We start from the raw sequence: 15636 nt of genomic DNA on the forward strand, positions 1-15636 counted from the left end.
GGACCCCATCAGGCCCATATGCCTTGTTAGTACTGAGGCCAGTGATGGCAGAAAATACATCAACTGAAGAAATTTTAATGTCAGCCATGAGGAAGTCAGAGGGGGGAAGTGATGGAGGAACAGCACCGGAATCGTCTAAGGTAGAATTGGAGGAGAAAGTCTGTGCGAAGAGATCTGCTTTATCAGTAGAAGAAATAGCTACAGAACCATCAGAGTAGAAAAGAGGAGGGAAGGATGATGAGGTAAAGTTGTTAGAAAGATTTTTGGCAAGATGCCAGAAGGAGCGGGAAGAATTCGAGTTGGAGAGTTGAGAGCATTTAGTATGGATGAAATTATTTTTAGTAGAGCGAAGAACAGACTTAGCACGATTCCGGGCAGAAACGTAAAGATGATGTGATTCAGGGTTGGGTTGGCTCCGGTACCTTTTGTAGGCCCTCTCCTTGTTGCGGACAGCATTAGAACAAGCGTGATTAAACCAAGGCTTTCTTGCGTTAGTCAAAGGATATGAGAAAGGAATGTATGATTCCATGCCCGAGAGAATAACCTCCGTAATGCGCAAGGCACACTCAGATGGCTCACGGCCATGGAAGAAATAATCATTCCAGGGAAAATCAAAGAAGTACTGCCTGAGGGCCTCCCAGTCTGCGGCTCCAAAATGCCACATACGACGTTTCCCTGGAGGGTCCACAGGCCGTACCGGAGTGATAGGACAGGTTAAGGTAATAAGGTTGTGATCGGAGGAGCCCAACGGAGAGAAAAGATTAACAGAGTAAGCAGAAGGATTAGTTGTGAGGAAGAGGTCAAGTATGATGGAGCTCTCTCCAAGGCGGTCAGGGATATGGGTAGGTGCTGTACAAGCTAGTACTAGTAATAGTAGCAGTAGTAGTAGCAGCAGTAGTAGTAGTAGCAGTAACAGTTGCAGTAGTAGTAGTAGTAGCAGTAGTAGTAGTAGTAGCAGTAGCATAAGTAGTAGTAGCAGCAGTAGTAGTGGCAGTAGTAGTAGTGGTAGTAGTAGTAGTAGTGTTCTGGGGGGTGGAGTGAGAGGACATGTGCCAGGCGCTCCGTGTTATCGTCTCGAAATCATAGGAAAAATGATTGTGGGCTCTTAGAAATTGATACCCACTCCAGCATTAAGTGGACACTGATGCATATGTGAAAGAAAATCTTAAATATCAGCTATATATTGTCTGTAAAATGTGAAAAATTGTGATAACTACGGTGTGAGGAGGAGGAAGGGTGTGTGTGTGTGTGTGTGTGTGTGTGTGTGTGTGTGTGTGTGTGTGTGTGTGTGTGTGTGTGTGTGTGTGTGTGTGTGTGTGTGTGTGTGTGTGTGTGTGTGTGTGTGTGTGTGTGCAGGGACCGTTAGCGAGCGAGGTGCTGACCTGAGAGGGTTATCTGGACTGATGTCAACACCATACATTATATTACCAGCCACCCGGGACCCCGCCACCATATGTGGCTGCCCCACACACCCTGAATATAAGTATCGCCACCCTCACTTACAAAATAAATACCTCTCTGAAGCCTATTTTTCAATTATTAACTTTGTCCACAAATAACAGTGAGACGTGGGATGCCTATCACACACCTCTTGCTCACTCCATTATCCTTGGAGCATTAACTCCATTTCCCTAACACATCAGCTGTTGCCACACACTGAATATCACCCACTGATCACTAGCATATACACCACCTAATAATACTTTATAAACACTGTATCAAACACTAAATATAACAACAACTACTACTAACTATACAACAATCACCTACATACACACCACCAGCATAGCCAGGTGGTATAGAAGTGTGGTATACAAAAACATTTAGGTAGGGAATCTTACACACACCTTAGATGACACTGTAATGTAAACACATCATACATACAGACACACACACAATGACTGTTCTTAAATACCATAAAACATATTATACATAGAATCTCATCATATAAATATATAACCAATCACAGTAGATAAGTCTATAATATAATAATAAACAGTACAGTAGTAATTTAAACTTTAATTTTAATATATAAAATTAATAAATATAACTTCAATTAAATAACAGATTTAAACATAGTACCCTAGTTTTAAGCACACTATTATTATTAAATACAATAGTAATAAGAGTATTTTTAATATAATATCTGTATAATAGGACTAATGTAAACTCCATAAAATTACACACTAGAACTACTTACTCAACCCTCTCAAATTTCTCTTTTGTATTCAAAAGAAATACTAAACAAATCTTGTTAATGCCAATGTGCCTTAGTAAAACAAGGTGCCTCTATCTTACCACACCACAACCACACATCACACATCACATGTCACAACATCAACACACACACACGCACACACACTGTCCCAACGCCACACACCACACCACACTCACCCCTGTACCATAGAGTCCGAAGACCCAATATCACTAAACTACACACACACACACACACACACACACACACACACACACACACACACACTGCCACTACGCCACACACCACCCTCACCCCTACACCTTAACGCCTGAAGACCCATTACTAATAAACAAGGCTCCACATTATTGCACCACACCAATTGGCCACCTACTTAACCCTTGAACAAAGAAGCGTTGTTTTACTTCATATCAAACCTTAGATACATATCGTTATCAGTTCAGTCGATTATTAGTATAAAACAGAACAATTAGATATTAACTGATATGCAAAACTAGAGAAAAACGAGCAAACTGCTTCATAACTTAATCATATTATCTACAAACACAGAAGTAAAACAAGCACATTCTTCACTTATATCAAACCTTAATTTTAAATTCGTATAGTAAAATAGTAGTTCTAGTAACATTATATTTAATTCTCATTTAAAAGTACTACAAAAAGTAGCCATAATTATTATTATTAATACTGTACCACAGTATAAAAACTTTAACACCATGGCCACCCCACAGTATTGTTGTCAGTGCTCCAGTAGGCAGCATAAGTGTATCAGGAGCTCATGTGCAACAAATAGGTCACCGTGTACATACTGTAGGATGGAACCTTTCTGTATGAATGTGTTAGGGAATCACAGCCCACCAGAAGCGGCACTTGACCGCTTCCAACATGGCGGGCGACAGATTGGTGACATGGAAATTGATGGGGCGGTCACTGACAATATGCACGATCACACGGACATGCGTGGTGGTGAAAGACCCCATGGTGAAGCGAGGGATAGGGATGGACGCCAAGATGCGAGAGATATGGAAGCGCTGGGTGGGTTAAATCACCATGGGGAAGTGAATAGTAGTGAAGTTGGGGGTGAGGAACATCGATGAGGTTTATAATAGAAATGAAACTCAGGATGAAGACCACCATAGAGGAGTGCATGAAAGAGGGAATCATCCAGGTATTATACGTCCTCAGAACGGTAGTGACACAAACAACGAGGAAGCAGAACAGCCTCAAAGGTATGTGCGAGAAGGTCATCCCACATACTGGATGGGCAAATCCCGAGAAAATGCAATAACCTGGGTGAACACCACATATAATGAAATAGTTGAATGGTCCTCAAGTAACCTTTTTGAACCTCCCAAATGCAATGCTACAACTGACATGATCAAGGAAATCACTCGCCTGATAGCCAACTACAACAATAACACACCCATTGCCTCATTCTCTCTTAAGGTCCTTGTACTAATACCACATCTCTTCCTCAACAAGACCCGCCTGAGAGCTAGCTTTGCAGAAAATATTAAGGCCATCCAAAGGCGGGTTGAAACATGGAAAAGACGTGAAATCGACAACCTACTTGAGGAAGCAAGGGCCTTGCAGATGAGAATAAACAACCGAGGCAGAAAAAATCAGAATACCAACGATGTGGCAAGGATTTTTGGCAGCAAGATGAGACAGGGGAAGGTCTCGATGGCAACAAGATCCCTGTCAGCTGAATCACCAAACGGAGTACTTGACCTGACAGATGAAACAATGCAACAACTAAAAGAAAAACATCCGACTGCACGACAAGCAAGTGCCCAGTCAAAGCTTGATGGCAACTACACTCCTCCCAATCCCATCATATATGACAGGATAACTGGAGATATGGTGTGACGGAAGGCAATGCACACACAGGGAGGGGCAGGACCGTCAGGCCTGGATGCAAAATCTTGGCGAGTAATCCTCAGTAACATCAAGTTTGGGGAGGCAGCAACAGACCTATGTAACACCATTGCCTCTCTGGCAAGGAAGCTGGTTTCAAGTCAGTGCAGTAACATCGAAGCACTGACGGCTTGCAGACTAATCCCGCTTGATAAGAATCCTGGATGCAGGCCCATCAGGGTGGGTGAAGTCTTAAGACGGATTGTAGGAAAATGCATCATGGAGGTGGTGAAAGATGATGTGAAGCAGGGAGTTGGCAACCTCCAGGTGTGTGCAGGCCAGCCGGCAGGAGGTGAGGCAGCAGTTCACTCCATGAGGAAAATATTTGAGGAAGAGGACTGTGAGGCAGTATTATTAGTTGATGCCTCAAATGCATTTAATTCCATCAACCGGGAGGCAATGCTGCACAATATCAAGGTTAAATGCCCAGCATTTGCCCAATATGTGGAAAACACCTACAAAGAACCAGCAGACCTCTACATTGTGGGTAAGACAGCGGCTCACGACGTCGGTGTAATCCAGTCCACAGAAGGAACTACCCAGGGGGACCCCGTTGCCATGGCTATGTACGTCCTGGCGATGACAGTGCTGCAACAACAGATCAAATATGAGGCCACTAATGTAAAACAGGTAGCCTATGCAGATGATCTCACGGGTGCTGGCAAGGTTGAGGATATGAGGAAATGGTGGGACCTTGTAACATCTCATGGCCCTGAAATAGGTTACTACCCTAATGCCAGTAAGTCCATCTTGATCGTGAAACCAGCTTACTATCAAGATGCACAAGAAGCATTTAGAGGCACAAACTTGATAGTGGCTAAGGAAGGTCAGAGGCATCTAGGCTGTGATTGGAACCAAGGAATTCAAAGACAAATATGTGAGTGACAAGGTAAAGACATGGGTAGAAGAAATTCATACACTATCGAGCCACGTAAAAACAGAACCCCATGCAACATACAGTGCATTTACCTATGGTGTAAAGCACAAGTGGACCTTCGTGATGAGGACCATACCAGACATCGAGTTGCTGCTACAACCACTGGAGGATGCAATCAGTGATTCATTCCTCCCATCTCTAACCAATGGCCACATCCCCACACCAGAAGAGAGGGACCTTCTAGCACTACCACCCAGGATGGGAGGCCTTGGCATTATAAATCCAGTAGCCGTGGCAAGCTATGAACACAGAAATTCACTCAGGCTCACCGAATCCTTGTCACAGAAGATCTGCGCCCAGGTTGAGACGAGTGAAATCGACCACCAAAGGCAGAAAGACATAAAGACACAGATAAGCAAGGAGCGTGAAGCAAGACAAAAAGACCAACTGCAGCACATAATCGAACATCTAACACTGGACCAGTGCAGAAGAGTTGAAATTGCACAGGAGGTTGGGGCATCGAACTGGCTCACAACCCTGCCTCTCAGGGCAAAAGGCTACCACTTCAACAAACAAGAATTTATTGATGCCGTAGCCTTGAGATATGGGTGGCCAATGGAGAACCTACCTCAACACTGTGCTTGTGGCACTGCATTTGATGCAAACCATGTAATGGTATGCAAGAAGGGAGACTTTGTTTGCATCCGACACGATGAAGTAAGCGACCTCACTGCCAAAATGCTGCAGGAAATATGCCATGATGTCACGATTGAGCCAGCTCTGCTACCCCTGGACGGCGAGCACTTCACCCACAGAACAGCAGACACATCAAATGATGCAAGAGTGAATGTCAGTGCTCGAGGTTTCTGGACACGTGGGCAGAGGGCGTTCTTCGACATCAGGATATTCGATCCCATGGCAGCATGTCATCGTGAACTGTCTCTCGAAGCTGCACACAAGAGGAATGAGCAAGAAAAAAATAGAAATTATCAAGAAAGGATCCAACATGTGGACCACGGTCGATTCACTCCCCTTGTGTTCACGACATCAGGTGGGATGGGTCCAGAGGCAGTGAGATTCTATTCGAGACTGGCAGAGGTTCTTTCTGAGAAGAAATGTCAACCGCAGAGTTCTGTTATGGCCTGGATGAGATGTCGACTCTCATTCTCCCTCGTGAGGTCTGCTCTGCTATGTCTCAGAGGCACAAGATCATCAGCCCTCAGGCCTGTCTCTCTGGCGGGTATGGATTACGAAGCTACAGTGGTCGAGAGTCGCATAGACCAGCGACTCCAATTGTTTAATGTCTTTATTTACACTGTAATAAATATGAATAAAAAAAATAAAATAATAATAGTAATAGTAGATGGTTGGTAACCACAGGTTGGCGTGCTTGGGACCAATGGATTGTAATATGAGGGTTAGTGTTAACTTTCACATTACAACTTCAAATGGTGAACTGTATTAGGAAGGTTGGTTTTGATCTTCACAATATAATTCACCAATGGATGGAGGTGATTTTATAAAAAAAAAAAAAGTTGTAGTGGTAGTAGTAGTAGTAGTAGTAGTTGTAGTAGTAGTTGTAGTAGTAGAAGTAGTAGTATTAGTTGTAGTAGTAGTAGCAGTAGTAGTAGTAGAAGTAGTAGTATTAGTTGTTGTAGTAGTAGTAGTAGTAGCAGTAGTAGTAGAAGTAGTAGTAGCAGTGGTAGTTCTAGAGGCAGTTGTAGTAGTTAGTAGTAGTAGTAGTAGTAGTACTAGTAGTAGTAATCTGGTTAGAACAGGTGTGGCAAATCCTCTATCAGTCGCCAGGTGTGTACTGTTGACTCTTTCCTGTGTCCTTGTTGTAGTCTTTGTATACATGCCGTTGCCACTCGTATCCCTTCAGTTCACTCCCTGCTCTCTCTCTCTCTCTCTCTCTCTCTCTCTCTCTCTCTCTCATTCTTTCCGTTTCCACTCGTATCCTTCTTACAGTTTCTATCCTTCTATCTCTGCCTTCATCTATAGCTTCCTTTCTGGTCGTTCTATAGCCGCTGTTGTAGACGGCCATCATTCTTCTCCTAGATCAATCAACAGTGGTGTTCCTCAGGGCTCTGTCCTATCACCAACTCTCTTTTATTCGTGAATGATCTTCTAAGCTGTACATCTAACCCTATCCACTAGTACGCTGATGACTCCACCCTTCACCTTTCCATTCGGTTCCTGCAACGTCCATCTCAGCAGTTACTTCAGCAAACAAGGGATGAAGCTATGGCACACCTAATGTCTGACTGGCTCGTAGTTCTGACTAGGGTAAAAATAATCTGGTTGTTTTAAATTCATCTAAGACTCAAGTCTTACAGCTATCACCCCAACAAAATTTGCCACAGGTGTACCCCCTAATGTTTAATAATATTCAGGTTAATCCTGCATCATCCATAAACATGCTTGGGGTGTCGTTCACTCGGGACTTATCTTGGAAAGATCATATTACATCTCATGCAAAATCTGCTTCCAAGAGATTTGGTGTGCTAAGCTGACTCCGTTCCTTCTTTACCCCTGCACAATTGTTGACTCTATACAGGGGTTTTATTCGCCCCTGTGTGGAGTACATCTCGCATGTGTGGTGGCGTCAAAGGCTTTTTGTCCCATTAACTCTCCTCCTCTTACTGGCTCCCTTCAACCTCTGTCTCTTTGCCGCACTGTTGCAACTTTATCTCTTTTCTATCGCTACTTCAATGGTCACTGCTTCTCTGACTTGTCTGTTTGCATTCCTCCACCTCTAGGACGGGCACGTAGCACCCGTCTAGGAGCAAACTCTCATCCCTTTTCTGTCCAACTCTCTAATGCAAGAGTTAACCGTCACTCCCAGTCCTTCATTTATGCAACAGGTCATCTCTGGAACTGTCTCTCTCTGTCTGTATTTCCTGCTTCCTATGATCTCCAGTCTTTCAAACGCAGTGTGTCCTGGCATCTCTAAATGATCGGATCTTGATTTTGGCTCTCTCTTGTATTTTGTTTTTCTCTTGGAAGGAAGAGTTATTGCGTGCTCATGGCCTTTGGTTCCTTCTTCCTAGCATTAAAAAAATCACTCCCTGCTCTCTCTCTCTCTCTCTCTCTCTCGCTCTCTCTCTCTCTCTCTCTCTCTCTCTCTCTCTCTCTCTCTCTCTCTCGTATAATTATTATAAAATTTCACATCTAAGGCATTACTGTTCTGTTGTTTTCCTTCATGACTTCCTTTTCTGTTACTAACATACATCAAAGATTAGTGAAAATTTTGTGTTTTTTAATCATATTTATTTCTAATCATATTTATTTTTAATCATAGTTATTTTTAATCCTATTTATTTGAGGAGACTACTGCTTGTGTAAGGATCCATTACACTGATGATGCCTGTAAATATTAAAAGAGGTGTAACTTGTCCTGTTGGGTGTAGTACACCCTGAACACTTTGTGTCCTCCACAGCTAACCTATAAGACCAGTCAAATAATGCACCAGTCTGAGAGTTAAAACCTATAATGCCAGTGACCCGACTAAGTTGATGCAAGGCATAGCTTTTGTATTGAACTAAGCAGCATTAAAATCCATACTACCTATCAGTGCCATGGGTCACAAGAATACCAACATTATACATACTGTAGCAAAGCAGTGCCTGACACACTCAAGTTGGCTGTATGGCATTATTGCTGAGGCCATTTTAACAAATGGGGCACATCAGCAGTGAGATACTAAACAAAATTATTGCTAAGGCCATGTCCAACAAGTGGGGTACATCAGCACTGAGATACTAAACAAAATGGTGTTACTGTACGTGGACATGCATCAGGGTTTTGCCATACCCTTTGTTATATTGCTACTTAACTTGTAATAATCCAACCATTAATTTAAGGCACTGACTGCACTCTTATGGCTATGGCCACATTACAGTTCTTAATACTACATACTAATACAAATACTGTACATACAAACACACTGCCTTATATCAGTCTCTTCTTCTATTTCTATAGATGTATATTTTCTGTTTGCAAACTACACAGTGGACTGAGCCATGTTCTCTCTCAATACTCTTAGTGTAGAGATTTTCAAAGTCTTTCATCACATGTACCACATGAACATTTTCTGCAGTGGTGACGTATCCCTCACCTGGTATGAGGACAATAATATATGACTTACTAACATTATAATAAAATGCCTATTAAACTAACAAAAATGTGTGGCTTACTGACTTTATCATAAAATGCCTATTAAACTAACAAAATGTATGGCATATTGACATTATTATAAAATGCCTATTAGACTAACACAACGTGTCACTTACTAACTCTGTTATAAAATGCCTGTTAAACTAACAAAAATGTATGGCTTACTGACTTTATTATAAAATGCCTGTTAAACTAACATTATTAAAAATTGCCTATTAGACTAACACAATGTGTCGCTTACTACCTCTATTATAAAATCCCTATTAAACTAACAAAAATGTATGGCTTACTGACTTTATTATAAAATGCCTGTTAAACTAACGTTTTGACTCGTAACTCTGCCAATATCACTTACTAACCTAGGGAAGTTACTGTGTCAGCACTACTGTTAAGTTTGTAAAGTTAATGAGATGGCTGAGCTTGTTTTTTTGCTACAATATTCTTTTTTTTTTTTTTTTCTTTCTAGGGAAAGATGCAATTGACATGTTGGTGATGACTAGCTGAATGCAACACTTCCCAAGAGCATTGTTGTATTTGAGTTAGTCAATAAGATTCTATTCACTATCTATTGCCAGACGCCTCAATCCCGTTTGGGGTGGCCACAAACAAATCGCCTCCAAGTCGCCCTGTCCCCCGCCATTTCACTGCCCTGCTCCCAACTCACACCCCCCTCTCTCATATACCTCTCCACCCCATCCCTCCATCTCATCATCGCCCTCCCCCTTCCTCTTCCCCCCTCCACCTCACTCACATACACTCTCTTCGTCAGTCTTTCACCCTCCATCCTCTCCACATGGCCAAACTCAGTGTGTTCCTCATAACGCTTCCTATCACATCCACATCTACACCACAACGCTCCTTTATATCATCATTCGTCAGCCTTTCTCTCCATGTGACTCCACATGCTCCACTTAAATAACTCATTTCCACTGCTCTCACTCTTGACTTGTGTCCTTCCAACAACGTCCAAGCTTCACTTCCGTACGTTAGAGTTGGTATCACAATACTGTCATGTAGTAACTTTTTCACTTCCATGCTCACTTCCCTGTTTCTTATCACTGCTTTCAAAGAACCAACAACCTTTCTTCCCTGCTGTACTCTTTCAAGCACTTCACCCTCCAAACCTCCATCCTTACTCATCACACTACCCAAGTACTTAAACGTACTCACATTTTCCAATTCCTCACCATCCAACCTCGCTGTACATTCAGTGACTTCACCTCTCTCAAAGACCATCACTTTACTCTTCCCTACATTCACCTTTAGATTCCGTTTCTTACACACTCTCTCAAACTCATCCACCAAGCCTTGCAGCTCCCCTTCGTCTTCACTCAACAACATAGTATCATCTGCAAACAACAGTACAGGGAGTTTCCAAACACTATCCTCTCTCACCAGGGCCAGTCCAACATCCACTACCCTACCTTGTAACTCTTTTATTACCCCATCCATGTACAGATTGAACAACCATGGAGATATGACACATCCCTGTTTCAGACCAACTTTCAAAGAGAAAAATTCACCTAGTTCACCATCCACACGCACTGCAGCCTTCGCACCATCGTACATACTCTTCACAGCATTCAACAACTTCCCATCTACTCCATATATTCTTAACACTTTCCACAATCCTTGTCTATCCACCCTGTCATATGCTTTCTCCAAATCCATGAAAGCCGCATACAACTTCTTTACCTTTTCTAGAAACTTTTCCACTAAAGATCTAAGAATGAATATCTGATCTACATAACCTCTTCCCTTCCTAAAGCCTCCCTGTTCTTCTCCAACTAATTTCTCTGTTCTTTCTCTAACTCTGTCAATAAGTATCCTACCATACACTTTTCCTATTATACTAAGAAGACAAATGCCCCTATGATTACCACATGCTTCTTTTTCCCCTTTTCCTTTGTACAAGGGAATAATTATACCTGACTTCCAGTCCTCCGGGACTCTACCTTCCTCCCAGGCCAATCTGCACATCTTCCACATCCATTCTACTACTATCTCTCCCCCATGCTTCAGCATTTCACCACACACTCCATCAATTCCTGGGGCTTTCCCCGATTTAACTTTCTTCATTGCTTCCACAACTTCTATCCTACTGATTTCTTCCTGTCTTCTCACCTCCCTCCTTCTCCCAGCCATTCCCCAGGCACTTATACTCGCATTACTTCCATCCTCTACGTTCAACAATTCCTTAAAGTGTTCTCTCCATCTGCTCACTTTTTCTCCCTTCTCCACTAGTAATCTACCATTTTTATCTTTCACTCCCCTGCTAACTTCAATTCCACCCTGTCTTACTCTTTTCACCTCTCTCCAGAACATTTTCTTACAGTCCCTCCGCTTTACACTCAAATTCCCTCCAAATTCCTCATCCACTCTCTTCTTACTCTCTCTTACTAATCTATTCACCTCTCTCTTTCTTTCAATATATAACTCTCTCTTCCGCCTCTCAACTTCTTCCACGCCCCTATTTCTCATCCATTCATTGTATGCTTTCTTCTTTTGTGTCACAGCCTGTTTCACCTCTTCAGTCCACCACGCTGTTCCTTGCACCCCCCTCCGTCTTCTCTTCCTTCCACACACCACATCACATGCTGCACATATTTCTTCTGTAAATATGCTACACACACCTTCCACGTCTCCCATCTGCTCCAATTAATATTTGCCCAATCGTTCCTCCACTTCTCTCTTATACTCTGCCTTTTTCTCATCCTCTTGTAACCTTTCCACTCTCCTTGCAACTACTCCTTCCTCTCGTCTTTCCCTTCTTCTATTCCTCCATCTTACTTGAATTCTAATTCTGGCCACCACCAAGTAGTGGTCAGAAAGTCCACTCCCCCAACCTCTATAAGCTCTTGCATCCAATACACATCTTCTCATCCTTTCATCCACACACACATAATCATTCATTGCCTTCCTTTCATTCAGTTCACCACCCACCCTTCTCATCACTCGCCATGTATACCTGTGGATCATTTTATGCCTGAAGAGGGTATTGGCTATCACCAACCCCCTCCCAGCACAAATGTCCACTAACGCACTCCCATTTTCATCTATCTCAGCTGGCACACCCCACTCACCAACTATTCCATCCACCTTCACATTCCCAACTTTACCATTCATATCACCAATCAAAAACACTCTCTCATTCCTTCCAAACTTTTCCATGCACATTTCTACATTTGTCCAGAACTCTTCTCTCACTCTTCTAGCACGATCTTGCTTTGGTGCATACACACACACACACAATCGCCCACATTTGTATTCCAACTTTCAACTTTACCCACAGAATCCTTGACCCAACTGAGCCATACTATCTTATGCTCCTCTTCCATCTTTTACTCACAACTATACATACTCCATCCTTTGCCCTCTCACATACTCCTTCCTTTGTCCTCTCTCTATTCACATTACCAGTAATTATTTGAAATGCGACGATGTTATTCGGGCATGTTGCATTCAGCCAATCATCACCAGCCTGTAAAAGAAAATAATAAAATAGTGAGTCATTGCTCAACACAGTGTAGTGTCTGAAAGGGCTACCCTCGTGTCTTCCTGTCACCTTCCCCAAATATTCCTGTCGCCTATCCCAGCTTGTTGACAACCACTGGCATAGAGTGGTAGCCACGGAAAGAGCTACAGTTCTGGCATCGCTCATAAAATTGAAAGGGAGCCCTAGTTGACTCCGTTATTTCTTAATATGTGAGTATATTGTTATAAATGTTAACAGTTATCAATGAAGGCTAATGTGAGGGTAGAATCAGTGTTGTTCTTTCTCAATTAGTTAACAATGACAGATGTAGCCTATTAAGGTAGTGTAGGTGTTGGGGAAGCAGTCGTTGTCAGTATACAAGGCTGATATTTTAACTGTTACTAACTGGATTTACTTTGTTCCATGGAATGCTGGAGTCGATGTACAGTACTTGGCTAATCTTTTTTGACTGACAAAAGTCATATAATAAAATGTCATTCTTTACTGTACATCAATCTCTCATACAACATACCATGCAGACTCAAGTTACTTAGGCTGCTTTGACATGTTTGTAATTTCTCGCGAATTCTGTATTACTAAAGCCAACCACTCCTCATGCCTGCCGCCGCCATCATGCACAACCCAGGGGTCACTTTGCCAAAACACACCACCTTCAGAAACAAGGCTTTTTTTTTTTTTTTTTTTTTTTTTTTTGTATGAACCTATTGAAACAAACAAACCCACCTTTTACAACACAACATTTTTGCTTCTTGTGTAATCCTCATTTGATTGCACATGTCACTCGGCCACGGTCATAACAATATTCCCATATATTTAAATCTTAATCCACCCGTCTCTTCAAGCACCTCATCTTCCATTATTTAGGCTCAACAATTCTTCCTGTTTTGACTATCCATTACTCTATTGTAAAATGTACTGTTCTAGTGTGTCTTTATATCATGAGGTGGTGTTAGGGCTGGTGTGGGTGGCGCCGGTGTGGTGGGATCAGGTGGTGTTAGGCCTGGTGTGGGTGATGCCAGTTTGGTGGGGTCAGGTGGTGTTAGGGCTGGTGTGGGTGGCGCCGGTGAGGTGGGGTCAGGTGGTGTTAGGGCTGGTGTGGGTGGCGCGAGTGTGGTGGGATCAGGTAGTAAAACATGTTAATGTTGAAGGTCTTCAACCACAGCCGGTAGATAAGGTAGCCCAAGACGGTGGCCAGGCCAATCTGGCTTATTATCATCTTGGCCACCGTCTTTGGCAATATCTTCTCAGAGTTGATGGCAGCAGTGGTGGCGTTCCACATCAGCACCGATGGTTCTGTAATATTAATAGATTTATAAATACCTTCTGGTGGCGTTCCATATCAGCACCGATGGTTCTGTAATATTAATAGATTTATAAATACCTTCTGGTGGCGTTCCATATCAGCACCGATGGTTCTGTAATATTAATAGATTTATAAATACCTTCTGGTGGCGTTCCACATCAGCACCCATGGTTCTGTAATATTAATAGATTTATAAATACCTTCTAATACCATTGTTTGGTCATTCTTGCAGCACTGCTTCTATTATACTGTGATGGTACACCTCCCAACAAAAACACACACGCCTACACACCCCGAACACACAGGCTCTGGGTCGTTTCTACCTGACTGACTGAAGTGTGCAGAGGGGGTAGAGGATAGTGTTGGCCGGGGGGTAGGGGGAGGATCAGGAGGTAGTTGTAGCCGGGAGGGAAGGAGGGAGGGGGAATTTGGGGTACAATGATGAGACTGGTGAGGGTAGAGGGCATATTGGAAAGGGGGAGGGAGGGAAGGGGGTATGGTTACAGTGGAAGGACTGGTGGGGATAGAGGCCATAAGGGAGATGGTAGGTGTGGGAGGGAGGGGGGTATGGAGTACAATGGAGGGACTGGTGGAGACAGAGGGCATGAGGGAGATGGTAGGGGATTGGGGATAGAGGTAGTGGGTATATGAAGGGCGGGGATTGGGAGTTGGTAGCTACCTGCCGTAAGAGATATTTTAAATGGATTATTTTGCCCATTGATGACAGCCATTGCATAGAAGATTATTTAAATATTTGCATGTGTCATAAATAAAGGTATTACAGTGTGTATTAAATTATTCGGTCTTAATGTTCAGGAAGTGGATCATGGAACAAAGCAGCAGTATCACACGTGAACACAAATGAAGGGATTTGTACCATGCCTGGGGCTGTACAATCTGGGTATGCTGGTCCCCGTAATCACAGGGAATTGAACACACCGAGTTGTTCACGGGTTGTTTGGACGATTTAATGGCATAGAATATCAGAGAGGTAAGATTTAATGACACAGAATATCAGATAGGTAAGATTTAAAGGTATAGAATATCAGAGAGGTAAGATTTAATGGCATAGAATATCAGAGAGGTAAGATTTAATGCCATAGAATATCAGAGAGGTAAGATTTAATGGCATAGAATATCAGAGAGGTAAGATTTAATGGCATAGAATATCAGAGAGGTAAGATTTAATGCCATAGAATATCAGAGGTAAGATGTGATGGTGGTGGAGCACTATTGCACACAGCACTACTGCACTCAGCATTATTGCACACAGCACTACTGCACTCAGCACTATTGCACACAGCACTACTGCACTCAGCACTATTGCACACAGCACTACTGCACTCAGCACTATTGCACACAGCACTACTGCACTCAGCACTATTGCACACAGCACTACTGCACTCAGCACTATTGCACACAGCACTACTGCACTCAGCACTATTGCACACAGCACTACTGCACTCAGCACTATTGCACACAGCACTACTGCACTCAGCACTATTGCACACAACACTACTGCACTCAGCACTATTGCACACAACACTGACCTACACACTGCTGTCACCAGAAGTCTGCACGCATGTAACACTCTCTACCTATCTATCCACTTATCTATCTAGCTTTAGAGCCTTCTGTCTGTTTATCTATC

This window comes from Coenobita brevimanus, chromosome 48 (genome assembly GCF_032717465.1).
Source record: "Coenobita brevimanus isolate Jiangsu-jjx chromosome 48, ASM3271746v2, whole genome shotgun sequence".
Taxonomy (NCBI): Eukaryota; Metazoa; Arthropoda; class Malacostraca; order Decapoda; family Coenobitidae; genus Coenobita; species Coenobita brevimanus.